Here is a 15,074-nt window from a genome sequence, read left to right as displayed (position 1 = left end):
TACATATAACTTTTTCTCTCCCTCCCTGATGAAGCTGCAAACGGGACGCACTGATCTCCTGACGGTGAAACACGTGTTGGTGGGCTAGGGGGAAGCTTCTGTTCTTGGATCTGGCGTCTTTTGGGCTTTTTTCTGTCGGAATTTGCACTTTATGGTGGGTACATGTTCTTATCTGAAATAGCAATGTTATATTCTATGTGCTATTTGCACATCTAGCACTCTGATACAGACTAATGATTGGGATATACCGTATTTTTTTGGACTATAAGACGCACCTGACCATAAGACACACCCTGGTTTTAGAGGAGGAAAATAGAAAAATAAAATTTCAGCTAAAAAATGTGGTCATGACACACTATTATGGGGCGAGGATCTGCTGCTGACACTGTTATGGGGGTAATGTCCCCAAATTCTCTACTAAGGTACCCCATTCTGTTAACGATCCTCCTGCCTTGTATATGATCCTGCTCATATACCCCCATCCTGCTCATATACCCCCATCCATCCTGCTCATAAAACAGCATCCTGCTCATATACCCCCATCCTGCTCATATACCCCCATCCATCCTGCTCATATACCCCCATCCTGCTATATACCCCCCATCCTGCTCATATACCCCCATCATGCTCATAAAATACCCCCATCCTGGTATATGGTCTGTATTCTATGGCACAGAAAAAAAAATAAATGTTTATACTCACCTTCCCTCACTCTCAGCCGCAGCGCCACTGTGTGGAGCCGTCACCGTTGTCTGCAGCATCGCGATGTCTTCCTGTCTGTGCCGGTCAGCTGATCTTTGTGGACACTAGCGGGGCGCACAGCGATGACGTCATCGATGTGCTCACAGCTCTCTACACAGATCAGCTGACCGGCACAGACAGGAAGACATTGAGATGCTGCAGGGGGACGGCTCCACACACGGTGACGGGTGAGTACACTGATTCACTGCACCCCGCGCTGATGATGATGCGCGGGGGGCAGTGAATACAGCCGCACATGATCACTCCAGGCTGTAGTTGCCAAGGGTGATCATGCGGGCCGGCTGTTAATTATACGCGTACCCCCCGCCCATCAACCCGCCCACCTGTCAGCGCCGGCTTCAGCGCTGAGACATGGGCGGGAGGATGGGCGTGCATATGTAATGAGCGGGCCCACGTGGTCACGGCAGGCGCTGCTGCAGCCTGCTCGTGACCCGATGACCCGCTCCACCGCAGCACCCTCATTCCCCGCAGCCACATTCAGACCATAAGACGCACCCCCCACTTTCCCCCAACATTTGGGGGGAAAAAAGTGCATCTTATGGTCCGAAAAATACGGTAAGTAGTTTACCCTTTACCTTTTGGAGATATGCTGATTTTCATGAAATATGAACTAGCCACTTTAATGTAGTGATTTTTTCTGCTTTCTCCTATTATCAAATTTGGTCTGTAAATACATATATAGTTATATTTTTGATATGACTGTACCCTTTATATATCCATACGATCACAATTATATGTAAACTGTGTATTGTATGCCCAAATCAAGTCTATCCCTTTGTTGTATATTTTTAATATTTTTACATGTGTGTTTACCAGGACCCCTTCTCCCCCTTTTTTGATAATAAAAATATTTGCACACTTGAACTTTCTTTTCTCCTGTTTTTCAACCAGTGCAGATATAGCAGATAGCTGGAGGCTGCAACCCCCAGCTGTGTGCTTTATCTTGACTGTGTAGCTAAATTCGAGGCACCCTATGCAGCTGTTTAAAAATTATTTAAATAAATAATTTGAAAAAACAGAATGGGGTCCCCCCAATTTTGATACCTGATCAATATGAAGCCAACAGCTTGGGTCTGGTATTCTCAGGCTGTTGAGGCCCTAGGTTATTGGGCTCTCCCGAGCCTAAAAATAGCAGCACACAGCTGCCCCAGAATTGTCGCATCCATTAGATGAACCAATCCTGGTGTTTACCTGGCTTATCCTGGAACAGTGACAAGCAGGGTTATGTAAGGGGTTACAGTGGGTACGGAAAGTATTCCGACCCCTTTAAATTTTTCACTCTTTGTTTCATTGCAGTCATTTGGTAAACTAAAAAAAATATATGTTTTTCTCATTTAAGTACACTCTGCACCCCATCTTGAAAGAAAAAAACAGAAATGTAGAAATTTTGGCAAATTTATTAAACAAGAAAAACTGAAATATCACATGGTCATAAGTATTCAGATCCTTTGCTCAGACACTCATATTTAAGTCACATGCTGTCCATTTCCTTGTGATCCTCCTTGAGATGGTTCTATGCCTCCATTGGAGTCCAGCTGTGTTTTAATTAAACTGATAGGTATGTGCCTTTCCAAATCAAGTCCTAACTATATAAGACCTCACAGCTCACAGTGCATGTCAGACCAAATGAGAATCATGAGGTCAAAAGGAACTGCCCAAGGATCTCAGAGACAGAATTGTGGCAAGGCACAGATCTGGCCAAGGTTACAAAAGAATTTCTGCAGTACTTAAGGTCTCTTAGAGCACAGTGGCCTCCATAATCCTTAAATGGAAAAAGTGTGGGACCACCAGAACTCTTTCTAGAACTTACTGTCCAGTCAAACTGAGCAATCGTGGGAGAAGACCCTTGGTGAGAGAGGTAAAGAAGAACCCCAAGATCACTGTGGCTAGCTCCAGAGATGCAGTAGGAAGATGGGAGAATGTTTCACAAATTCACCTATCACTGCAGCCCTCTACCAGTTATGGCAGAGTGGCCCAACAGAAGCCTGTCCTCAGTGCAAGACATATGAAAGCCTGTATAGAGTTTGCAAAAAAACACGTGAAGGACTCCCAGACTATAAGAAATTAGATTCTCTGGTCTGATGAGACGAAGATAGAACTTTTTGATGATAATTCTAAGTGGTAAGTGTGGAGAAAACCAGGCATTGTTCATCACCTGCCCAATACAATCCCAACAGTGAAACATGGTGGTGGGAGCATCATGCTCTTGGGGGTGCTTTTCAGCTGCAGGGACAGGACGACTGGCTGTAATTGCAGGAAAGAAGAATGCAGCCAAGTACATAGATATCCTAGAAGAAACCTCTTCCAGAGTGGCCTGGACCTCAGACATGGCCACCTAAGATTCACCTTTCAACAAGACAATGACCCTAAGCACACAGCTAAAATAACAAAGGAGTGGTTTCAGAACAAGTCTGTGACCATTCTTGACTGGCCAGCCAGAGCCCTGACTTAAACACAATTGAGCATCTCTGGAGAGACCTGAAAATGGCTGTCCCCCAACATTCAACATCCAACCTGACGGAACTGGAGAGGATGTGCAAGGAAGAATGGCTGTGGATCCCCAAATCCAGGTGTGAAAAACGTGTTGCATCATTCCCATGAAGACTCATGGCTGTAAAAGTTCAAAAGGGTGCTTTTACTCAATACTGAGCAAAGGGTCTGAATATTTATGACCATGTGATATTTCAGTTATTCTTGTTTAACCCCTTCACCCCCGGCCACTAAAACACCCTAATGACCGGGCCATTTTTTGCAATTCTGACCAGTGTCACTTTGACAGGTTATAACTCTGGAACGCTTAAACGGATCCTGGCGATTCTGAGATTATTTTTTCGTGACATATTGTACTTCATGTCAGTGGTAAATTTAGGCCGATATTTTTTGCGTTTATTTGTGAAAATTTAGGACATTTTGCGAAAATTTTGAAAAATTCGCAATTTTCAAACTTTGAAAATTTATGCCCATAAATCTGAGAGATATGTCACACAAAATAGTTACTAAATAACATTTCCCACTTGTCTACTTTACATCAGCGCAATTTTCGAAACAAATTTTTTTTTCGTTAGGAAGTTCCAACAAAATTTACAAAATAATTTTTTTTAGGGACCACATCACATTTGAAGTGACTTTGAGAGACCTAGGTGACAGAAAATACACAAAAGTGACCCCATTCTAAAAACTGCACCCCTCACACTGCTCAAAACCACATCCAATAAGTTTATTAGCCCTTTAGGTGCTTCACAGGAATCAAAGCAATGTGGAAGGAAAAAATGAAAATTTTACTTTTTAACACAAAAATGTTAATTTAGCCATAAAATTTTCATTTTTACAAGTGAGAAAAGAGAAAGTGCACAATACAATTTATTGTGCATGTTCTCCTGAGTACGCTGATACCCCATATGTTGTAAAAATCAATTGTTTGGGCGCACGACAGAGCTCGGAAGGGAAGGAGCGCCATTTGAATTTTTGAATGCAAAATTAGCTGCACTCATTAGAGGACGCCATGTCGGGTTTGAAGACCCCCTGAGGTGCCTAAACAATGGAGCTCCCCCACAAGTGACCCCATTTTGGAAACTAGAGCACTCAAATAATTTTTCTAGATGTTTGGTGAGCACTTTGAACACCTGGGGGCTTCACAGAAGTTTATAGCGTTGAGCCGTGAAAAGAAAAACATTTTTTTTTTACCACAAACCGGTTGCTTCAACTAGGTAGCTTTTTTTTTCACAAGGGTAATGTTACGGGGGGCTGTCTGATAATAACCGAAAGGAGTATCAGACAGTCAGGGTCCACCGTGCAAAGACTTTGCTGCAGACTATGGCAGAGTGCAATACCTCTGTTAACTCACAGAAGGATATAATAAGTAAGTAAAGCAATTCCTCCCTTACTTGGAGGGTGTGTGGAATGATCTCTGTTAATAATCACAGAGACAAAGGCAATGTGTGCGAAATGGCACCTACCTAGGTCCGCTCTTCTAGTGGTGCAAAAGAGACGAACAGCAGCGTAAGCCGCACAAAGCTCCTACCTGCGTTCGCTCCACTAGTGTGCGAGGACACGAACCCCTAGATATGGCACCTGCCTAGGTCCGCTCTTCTAGTGTTGCAAAAGAGACGAACAGCAGCGTAAGCCGCACAAAGCTCCTACCTCTGTTCGCTCCCCTAGTGTGCGAGGATACGAACAACTGCCAGACGCAGTATAAGGAACGTTACCCTAGCGGCAACGTCCACCTACGAGTAGAATCACAAGGCCCAGCCAGACCATGTGCCTCAGGCACCTGCCTATGTCCGCTCCCCTAAGAGGTAAGGATACGGACAGCAGCCGAAGCTGTAAGGTATAAGAACGCTACCCTGCCGGTAGCGCTCACCTAGCATAGACAAAGGAATGCCTAGAGGAACGCGCACAGAGCGTCTACTCATATGCATGAACCAAGAGGACTGAGCACCATGCGGCGTGTGTCAGGGTCTTATATAGACTCTGTGCCTCATCCAAGATGGAGGACACCAGAGCCAATCCGCTGCCAGAACGACAGGAGTGACGTCATGCTGGCCTATCACCGAGCAAGACGTCACAAGCACATGACCAGCGACCAATCGGCATAGAAGGTGTCAGAGACATGTGACCTCGTGTCAGCAATGATGTCACCCGCACATGTGCAATGGCTCCAAGATTGGACTTAGTCTCCGGCGCTCGCACATGTGCAGTAGCAAGAAATCTGGACTTAGTCTCCAGCGCTCGCACATGTGCAGTAGCAAGAAATCTGGACATAGTCTCTAGTGCTCGCAGCAACCGTAACAGGTAACAGGAAAAAATGCACCATAAAATGTATTGTGCATTTTCTCCTGAGTACGCAGATACCTCATATGTGGTGGAAATCAAATGTTTGGACACACGGCAGTGCTCGGAAGGCAAGGAGCGCCATTTGAATTTTTGAGTGCAAAATTAGCTGCACCTGTTAGTGGACGCCATGTCGGGTTTGAAGACCCCCTGAGGTGCCTAAACAATGGAGCTCCCCCACAAGTGACCCCATTTTGGAAACTAGAGCCCTCAAATAATTTTTCTAGGTGTTTGGTGAGCACTTTGAACACCTGGAGGCTTCACAGAAGTTTATAGCGTTGAGCCGTGAAAAGAAAAAATTGTTTTTTTACCACAAAACGATTGCTTCAACTAGGTAGCTTTTTTTTTCACAAGGCTATCAGGAAAAAATGCACCATAAAATGTATTGTGCATTTTCTCCTCAGTACGCTGATACCTCATATGTGGTGGAAAGTAATTGTTTGGGCGCATGGCGGGGCTCAGAAGAGAAGGAGCGCCATTTGACAGCAAAATTGGTTGGAATCATTAGCGGACGCCATGTCACGTTTGGAGACCCCCTATGGTGCCTAAACAGTGGAGCTCCCCCACAAGTGACCCCATTTTGGAAACTAGAGCCCTCAAATAATTTTTCTAGATGTTTGGTGAGCACTTTGAACACCTGGGAGCTTCACAGAAGTTTATAGCGTTGAGCCGTGAAAAGAAAAAATTGTTTTTTTACCACAAAACGGTTGCTTCAACTAGGTAGCTTTTTTTTCACAAGGCTATCAGGAAAAAATGCACCATAAAACGTATTGTGCAATTTTTCCTGAGTACGTAGATACCTCACATGTGGTGGAAAGTAATTGTTTGGGCAAATGGCGGGGCTCAGAAGAGAAGGAGCACCATTTGACTTTTCAAACGCACAGACGCAGTGCACTGATCGGCCGCTGCAGGACGCACGGACGGATGGGAAACAAAAAGCGTTGCGGATACGGAAAAAAAAAGTCACGCCTAAAATTGAGCAGGGATGCAGATACGTTATGTGCATCCCTGATCAGCGCTCGGCGGGACGCACGGACGGATGCGATACAAAAAGCGTCGGGGATACGGAAAAAAAAGTCACGCCAAAAATTGAGCAGGGATGCAGATACGTTATCTGCATCCCTGATCAGCGCTTGGCGGGACGCACGGACAGATGCCATACAAAAAGCGTCGGGGATACGGAAAAAAAAAAGTCACGCCAAAAATTGAGCAGGGATGCAGATACGTTATCTGCATCCCTGATCAGCGCTCAGCGCGACGCACGGACGGATGAAGTGTAAAAATGGACAGGGGATACAGAAAAAAAAAAAAAAAAAAAGTTATACTCACAGTACCCAGAGGATCACTGACCAGAAGTGCTGCAGAGGAACAGATGCAGAGAGATGGACAGCTTTACAGGAGCAGCAGTCAGATCAGCAGAATTCCCAGGACGGACCCAGCGATGGAGGCAGATGTGATCGGGCCGGTGAAGACAGGTAAGAGGACGTCGGGGGAGAGCAGAGGGGGAGAGGGGGGGTGAGAGCAGGGGGGGAGAGCAGAGGGGGAGGGGGGAGAGCAGAGGGGGAGACCGGAGAGGGAGCTGCAGAAGCAGAATAGAGATAATGGGGGAGGCAGTCAGATCGCGGGGGGAGCAGATCGGGATGTCGGGGGGGTAAGGGGAGGGGGAGCAGATCGGGATGTCGGGGGGACAGATCGCAGGGGGGCACGGGCAGGGGCTAACACGGGAGCGTGCAGGGGCACCACGGGAGCGCGCACGGGCTGCAAGGTGAGCACAGTACTCACGTGCAGCAGGAGCGGTGACCTCAGCTACGGCGGCGGCGGCAGCAGCAGCGGTGGCGTGGTACCACAAGTACCAGCCACTGCACGCTGCATACATGTTGGGGGAGGGTCCCCAGACCAGCACAGGCCTGGGGAGGGCGGCCACCAGCAGATCAGACCGCCCCACTGCACACTGATTGGAGCGATTGCGCGTCATAGCACGATCGCTCCAATCAGTGCTGCAGGGGCTGGGGGCGACATGTTTGAGGTCCACCTATGATATGCTGCAGCAGCTGCGGCATCTCATAGCTGGATCTCACAGTATCGCACTATTTCCGGCATTATTTTTGCCGAAATTAGTGCGAACGATGTGGTTGGCGGTTCAGATTTGAACAGCCAATCACATCGATCGTCGATAGGGGGTGGCGATGCCGCCCCCCCTGGGGTCAAGCAAAGGTCCCCTGCTGTAAGAAACAGCAGGGGACATCATTTGAAAGCCGTTGCTATGGCCACGGCAATCAAATGAAGTTTAGGCAGTAAAATTACGTCCCTGGTCGTTAAGTCACGTTAAAATAGGACGTAATTTTTCTGCCCGCGGTCGTGAAGGGGTTAATAAATTTTCAAAAAATTCTACATTTCTGTTTTTTTTCTGTCAAGATGGAGTGCAGAGTGTACATTAATCAGAAAAAAATGAACTTGTTTGAATTTACCAAATGGCTGCCATGAAACAAAGAGTGAAAAATTTAAATGGGTCTGAATACTTTCTGTACACACTGGGTGTAAGTAAAAAAAAACACAGCTGCCATAGAGCCCTGGATTAGCATTTTGCTTTTGTTTCTAGCCGTAACTAACACCATTTTATAACAGTTAAATGTGTGTCCCTTAAACTTATATAATTAATAATTTAATAATAATTTTATTCATTTTTATAGCGCTATTAATTCCACAGCGCTTTACATACATTGGTAACACTGTCCCCATTGGGGCTCACAATCTAGAGTCTCAATCTGTATGTCTTTGGAGTGTGGGAGGAAACCGGAGAACCCAAGAAAACACGGGGAGAACATACAAACTCCTTGCAGATGGTGTCCTTAGTGGGATTTGAACCCAGGACACCAGCGCTGCAAGGCTGCAGTGTTAACCACTGAGCCACCGTGCCGCCCATATGAGGTCAATTTCGGGTCAATTCTGGTCTCGAACTGGACTTTTTTTCTTTTTTTTTTAACAAAAAGTTCGGCTGGACCAGCGAAATCCGAACATCTGCGGGTTCACCCATCTCCAAAGACTGATTGGCACTGTGAGGGTACTGAGACAGTAGATTAGGTCAAGAGTAGTCACAGTGTGTTTTTTTTTAATTAACCAATAGTACTCTTTTACATAGAGAAAAAGTCTAAAAATAAATAGAAAAGTTAAAGCAAATATAGCAACAAAACAGCACTTTCTAAATACTTGCATTCAGTGCCGTAACTATAAACCTCCGGGCCCCGGGGCAAAACTTCATAGTGGGGCCTCTCAACATTTCAATTACTAGAGGTTGTGCGGAACGTGGTGAAGGCTGCTACGCATTGTTGTATACAACACACAGGCTTCACCACGTTTTGCAAGACCTTTAATAGATTTTGTTTATGATGCAAGTTTTAGAAGTTAAATATTCAGTGGATATTGCACAATTTTCCAATAGCTGTATATGTTTATTAAATATTAAGTATTTTTAAACAGTACAGTCATGGGCAAAAGTTTTGAGAATGCTACAAATATTAATTTTTACAAAGTCTACTGCTTAAGTTTTTCTAATGGCAATTTGCATATACTCCAGAATGTCATAAAGAGTGATCAGCTTAACAGCAATTACTTGCAAAGTCAATATTGGCTAAGAAAATGAACTTTACCCCCAAAACACATTTCAACATCATTGCATTCCTGCCTTAAAAGGAGCAGCTAACATTGTTTTAGTGATTGTTCCATTAACACAGGTGTGGGTGTTGATGAGGACAGGGCTGGCGATCAATCAGTCATGATTAAGTAAGAATGACACCTCTGGACACTTTAAAAGGAGGCTTGTGCTTGGTATCATTGTTTCTCTTCAGTTAACCATGGTTATCTCTAAAGAAACACGTGCAGCCATCATTGCTCTGCACAAAAATGGCCTAACAGGGAAGAGTATCACAGCTACAAAGATTGCACCTCAGTCAACAATCTATCGCATCTTCAAGAACTTCAAGGAGAGAGCTTCCATTGTTGCCAAAAAGGCTCCAGGGCGCCCAAGAAGGACCAGCAAACGCCAGGACCGTATCTTAAAACTGTTTCAGCTGCGGGATCGGACTACCAGCAGTGCCGAGCTAGCTCAGCAATGGCAGCAGGCTGGTGTGAGTGCTTCTGCATGCACTGTGAGGCGGAGACTGCTTGAGCAAGGCCTGGTTTCAAGGAGGGCAGCAAAGAAGACACTTCTCTCCAGAAAAAACATCAGGGACCGACTGATATTCTGCAAAAAGTACAGGGAGTGGACTGCTGAGGACTGGGGTAAAGTCATTTTCTCAGATGAATCCCCTTTTCGATTGTTTGGGACATCTGGAAAACAGCTTATTAGGAGAAGAAGAGTTGAGCACTACCACCAGTCTTGTCTCATGACAACTGTTAAGCATCCTGAAACGATTCATGTGTGGGGTTGCTTCTCAGCCAAGGGAATCGGTTCACTCACAGTCTTGTCTAAAAACACAGCCATGAATAAAGAATGGTACCAGAATGTCCTCCAAGAGCAACTTCTCCCAACTGTCCAAGAGCAGTTTGGCGCCCAACAATGCCTTTTCCAGCATGATGGAGCACCTTGCCATAAAGCAAAGGCGATCACTGAATGGCTAATGGAACAAAACATAGAGATTTTGGGTCCATGGCCTGGAAACTCCCCAGATCTTAATCCCATTCAGAACTTGTGGGCAATCATCAAGAGACGGGTGGACAAACAAAAACCAACAAATTCTGGCAAAATGCAAGCATTGCTTATGCAAGAATGGACAGCTATCAGTCAGGATTTGATCCAGAAGTTGAGTGAGAGCATGCCAGGGAGAATTGCAGAGGTCCTGAAGAAGAAGGGTCAACACTGCAAATATTGACTTGCTGCATTAACTCATTCTAACTGTCAATATAACCTTTTGGTACTCATAATATGATTGCAATTATATTTCTGTATGTGATGTAAACATCAGAAAAACACAATTAAAAACCAGAGGGCAACAGATCATGTGAAAATATAATTTTAGTGTCATTCTCAAAACTTTTGGCCATGACTGAATATATTTAAACTTTGTTCACTTAAACATAACATTGCTTAAACATTCATCATACATGCCACCTACTGGCAAAGAGACAGTGCGGCTGACCAGGATATGTGCACTGTGTCCAGCCGCTCTCCAGGAGGAGAGAGACTGGAGCTGACATATCTGCCTCCCCCAGCAGGTGCCAGACATCAAATACAACTCCCGACCAGAGGTACAGCAGCAGTCACTATTGCTCCCTCCCAGTTGTGAGGAGAGTGGGGGTTGTACACAGCTCTGATTATTGAAAACAAGAGGCAGATGAGATGACTGAGAAGATAGATACTGTATGACCCGGAGTCGGGAGGAATGTGTGATTATGGCGACTTCCCCCTCCTCCCCTCCCCCTCGCAGCAGTATAGACCTGCAGACTGGAGAGGGGCAGGGCTTCTCACAGTTTGTCACAGAGATATTTATGTCTGCTGAGACTATCTGTCTCCTCTCAAAACAAGACCTCAATGTCAGTGCACGTCGCTGCCTGAACTATTGACTGAGTCACCGCCTGGCGTGACACCACACGATCATGTAACAGTCTACTGTCTGCCATAGAGCTCATGTTACTAAGCGAAATAGCTTTTCCCCGTTTAAAGTAAACGAACAAAAAACATTTACGCTTGCACTTTCATGGATCTTTTCCTTATTTTTATTAACTTTAAACTCGAATAATATAGAAGCTGGGTATTTTATGAGAAATTAAAGTATTAAAATACAATTTTTTACCATCAGTTTGGGGCCCCTTGGGTGGTTGGGGCTCCGGGGCAGTACCCCGGCTGCCCCGGTTGTAGTTACGGCCCTGAACTTGCATTCCCTCTAAAAAGTATATCTGACTGATGTTCTTGGAACTCTGCACTGCACCTCTCATTTCTCCTGAAAAGGTATTACTAAATTGCATTCATATATTTTGGGGTGTCCTATAGAAATAAACAGAGACAGCTGTGCATGATTGGCCACTGCTACATTTCTGCAAATTATTCCCAAGGCTTTGTTCGTGGGATAGATACCAAGAGGAGGAAAAGACATTTATCATAAATTTAACACATATGTGATTGATATGCCATATATGTCCTAGATTAGACAACCCCCTGTAAGGCAGGCAGATGAAATGGATTTCATTATTAGATTAACATTTTATTTGTCATGCAATTACATGCCTGGTTCAGAAGGTGGATATTTGTGGACAGAATGGACAACCAATGCTTATATGTGTGTGTGTGTGTGTGTTTATGTAATAGGTGGCCAGTTCCCCAATGCTCTAACCATACTATATTTTATGTATTTACTGTCATATATTGTAAACGCATGTGTTGATATTTAAGGGTTTTAGAGGAGCTAGGATTGTTTAACAGGTTACCAAAAGCTGCATCAAGCACTCGGGTTAGCCAGCCGTAGAATGGGTTTAGAAGAGGTGTTAGGCAAGGAAAGGTTAAAGTAGTTAAGGGAGGAGTGACAGATAGTAGTGCGGATGGTTGGGAGAGAGAGCTCCAGAGCGATTCAGTCAAGAAGTGAATTCAGGGTGAGAAGACGTGGCCTTGGTGTAAGGGCCGATCAAGAAACCCCGAGGTAACCTCTGGAGGTCCGGACCTTATGGCTCACCCTGGCGGGCTTGGAGAGTTGCCAGGCTAAAGAGCCATCGGGGCCCAGAAGCGAATGAAGGTGTGCGATATTAGGGGTAAGGAAGTACAGACCATGGAGTATTGAGGATGCGGTTCAAGATAGCGGGAGACAGCAAGAAGAGTAGAACCTCACAGAGAGAGCAAGTAAAGCCATGTCTGTCATAATGGTGTGAATCATAAAAGGAAATAAAACTAGTTGGCTAAGTGAACTCTTGTGTTGTGTGTCTTACTACATCAAGAGGAATGGCAGCAGGGATGACGAACATCGGCCTGAAGCAGCAAGTAAGTGTCGTGCACCCTGCCCGAAGTCAGTTCCACACACAGAGTCTCCTTGGTGAAAGAGAGCGGTGCCCGTGCAGCCCGGGACCCACATCCTCCTTCAATTATTTGACTTTGATAATGTTTATGATTTGAGAAGCACCTTTGGAATATAGTTATATAAAAGAAAAATGATAAGCTAATGCAGTAAAATATTAGGCTATACTCTTAACTTATTAAAAATTATCTTTGAAGCCAAAAAGTTGTTTGTGTACTTAGTTACTATAAAATGATTGTAACCCGACCTTTAACTTGCATATATGCACAATAAAATTCCACAAGTAAGGAACTTGATAACCCTGAAAGCTCATTCATGGAAAAAGGCTCAAAGTTCATTTGAATGTCAATTGTACACAGTCCACCAAGATTTCAATGAATGTAGATGGCAGGAATGGAAGATGGTAACAAGAATTGTAATGTTCCCAAAATATGACATACTGATAGGAGCTGTGCCCATACAATCACCCCGAGGAGCTCAACTTAACTAGTAGCCAAGTTCCTGCTATAAGAGCCAAGCCAGAGATGGTGCCAACCCCTACTCCCTAAAAGGCTCCATCAGCACCCAGTCAGTGCTTTCTTCACTCTCCCCTCTTTCAGGCAAATCAGAAATCCAGAGAAAGTGACATAAGTCATCTGGAGGAAGAGAGTGTGAAGCCAGTGCTGACTGCAGCAGGGATTGTGTGACATAATAATATCACACGATCCCTAGGAGAGCCAGTGCCAACACTGCTGGTACAGTGATGGCAATGAAGAGGAGTATTAGTGCTATTATTTTACTATGGATTAACAGAGACTGAGAAGAAATTGTCCAAGTAGTGGACAACGCATTAATTCCTATGAAGCACTTAAAGGTTTAATAAACTTTCTGAATGCAGTTTTGAATACACTGAGCAGTGCAAATTTTAAAATGAGGTTGTTTGTTTGTTTTCTTGGTCGTATATACCACCTATAGTGCCACCTGGTGGAAAACAACGGAGTTAGCTTTTTTATCTCGAAAACGGAACGAGATAGAGAAAAAAAGTGAATTACAAAGTTGTAGGGCATCATCAATTCAATACGAATTGACAATCGAGATACAGATACCTCCTGACTTTCATGTGCCACCATGACTAAAGTCTAAAGGGACTTGATGCCATGGATATGGGGGGGAATGTTCGCCGCTCCACCGCAACGACCATTGCTCTGGAAGTGAATGCGTGACCTGGAAGCAGTGTACCACCATTACAGATGCTTGGTGAGGAAAGCACACATGCTCCTATCTCCCTATCCCTTCTACCAACATTTTTAATCTCAGGATTCTGGTCCCCATAGAATTATATGGGGACCGGATTCTGAACTGGAACCGGATTTTTAAAAAAATAAAAAGAGAACATGGACTCGGTGGTCCCGGTTATCTGCAAGTCCACTCATCACTACACATGAACATTTACTGCACTGTTTGAAGCGATACTGTATTGAAAAGCACCAGCATTGCAATACATTGTACCTGTCATTGCGGCACTGACATGATCCCAGATGCTTTCTTTAGCTTGGTGACTCGGAGGTTGTCATGATGACCGCGGGTCACCATGGTAACGATCGGGCCCTTGAGATCACATCACGAGTCCTCGGTGGCGATCACAATCACCACACAATCATCAAGACATACAGGGTACGTCCTTGGTCGGAAGTACCAGACAAGCAGGACGTACCTGTAGCGCCCCACGGGGCCTAAGGGGTTTACTTGTTACTGATACAGTGGTATTTGGGGTTGCTGCTGTGACTGGCCTGACCCGGCTCCGTGGCCCCGTCGGCTAAATGAAAAGACAAACAGGCAAGGTTGTCCGGTGTAGAGGGGGTTGGAAGGAGAGTGAAGGGTCCTTGGGGAACATCACCGGTGGCAGTGGTCACTGGGGGTCTCGGCCGCCGACCCCTCCTGTGACTTCTCCTCTCCTAGGAGCGTTGTTGGATGGGGATGGGGGATGCTTTGCAGCGCCACCCGTGGTGCACGGCCATGGATTAGCCGCCGCTGCTAGATATTACCTTCCTCCGGGGCTGATGTTAACACAGCCCAGATAGTCCAGGTCCCCACAGGTGGAGTGAGCCCCAGGTAGGACAGTGGCGACTAGGGGAGTAGGCCGTTGACGCCGAAGTGCGGGGCGACTTCGATGGTAATAACAGGTCGAGGCAGCAGCTGCGGGTCCATGTGTTTTACTCACAGTTCTTTAGAAGGCTGCCCTTGGGGTACCAATCACCTGCCGTGCTGGGCCCCAGCCGATCCCGGGTAAGCAAGGAGCAACCACCGATGTCCATGACCATATAAGACCTTTCTCCTCTGCACTCGTAGTGTAATGTGGGTCCCCTTGGCATGAAGCAACTTGGGGACTCAGTTCCACTGTGTTCATAGTGTAGTTTGAGTTCCCTTGGCATGAAGGGACTTGTGGACTCAGTTCCACCTTGTATACCGTTCAAATGGTTTTAGCCCGGGGACTACCTAGTTGAC

The 15,074-nt window shown here is 45.5% G+C and overlaps 1 protein-coding gene across 1 annotated transcript in view; it reads right to left on the bottom strand.

Annotated features, from left to right (window-relative positions):
• RNF212B (ring finger protein 212B) overlaps positions 1-15,074 on the bottom strand; it is a 111,686-nt gene that overhangs the window by 52,603 nt on the left and 44,009 nt on the right. The gene's annotated exons all lie outside the window — the stretch shown is intronic.

This window comes from Anomaloglossus baeobatrachus, chromosome 1, assembly GCF_048569485.1.
Source record: "Anomaloglossus baeobatrachus isolate aAnoBae1 chromosome 1, aAnoBae1.hap1, whole genome shotgun sequence".
Lineage (NCBI taxonomy): Eukaryota > Metazoa > Chordata > Amphibia > Anura > Aromobatidae > Anomaloglossus > Anomaloglossus baeobatrachus.
This window is presented reverse-complemented; position numbering and strand designations above follow the sequence as displayed.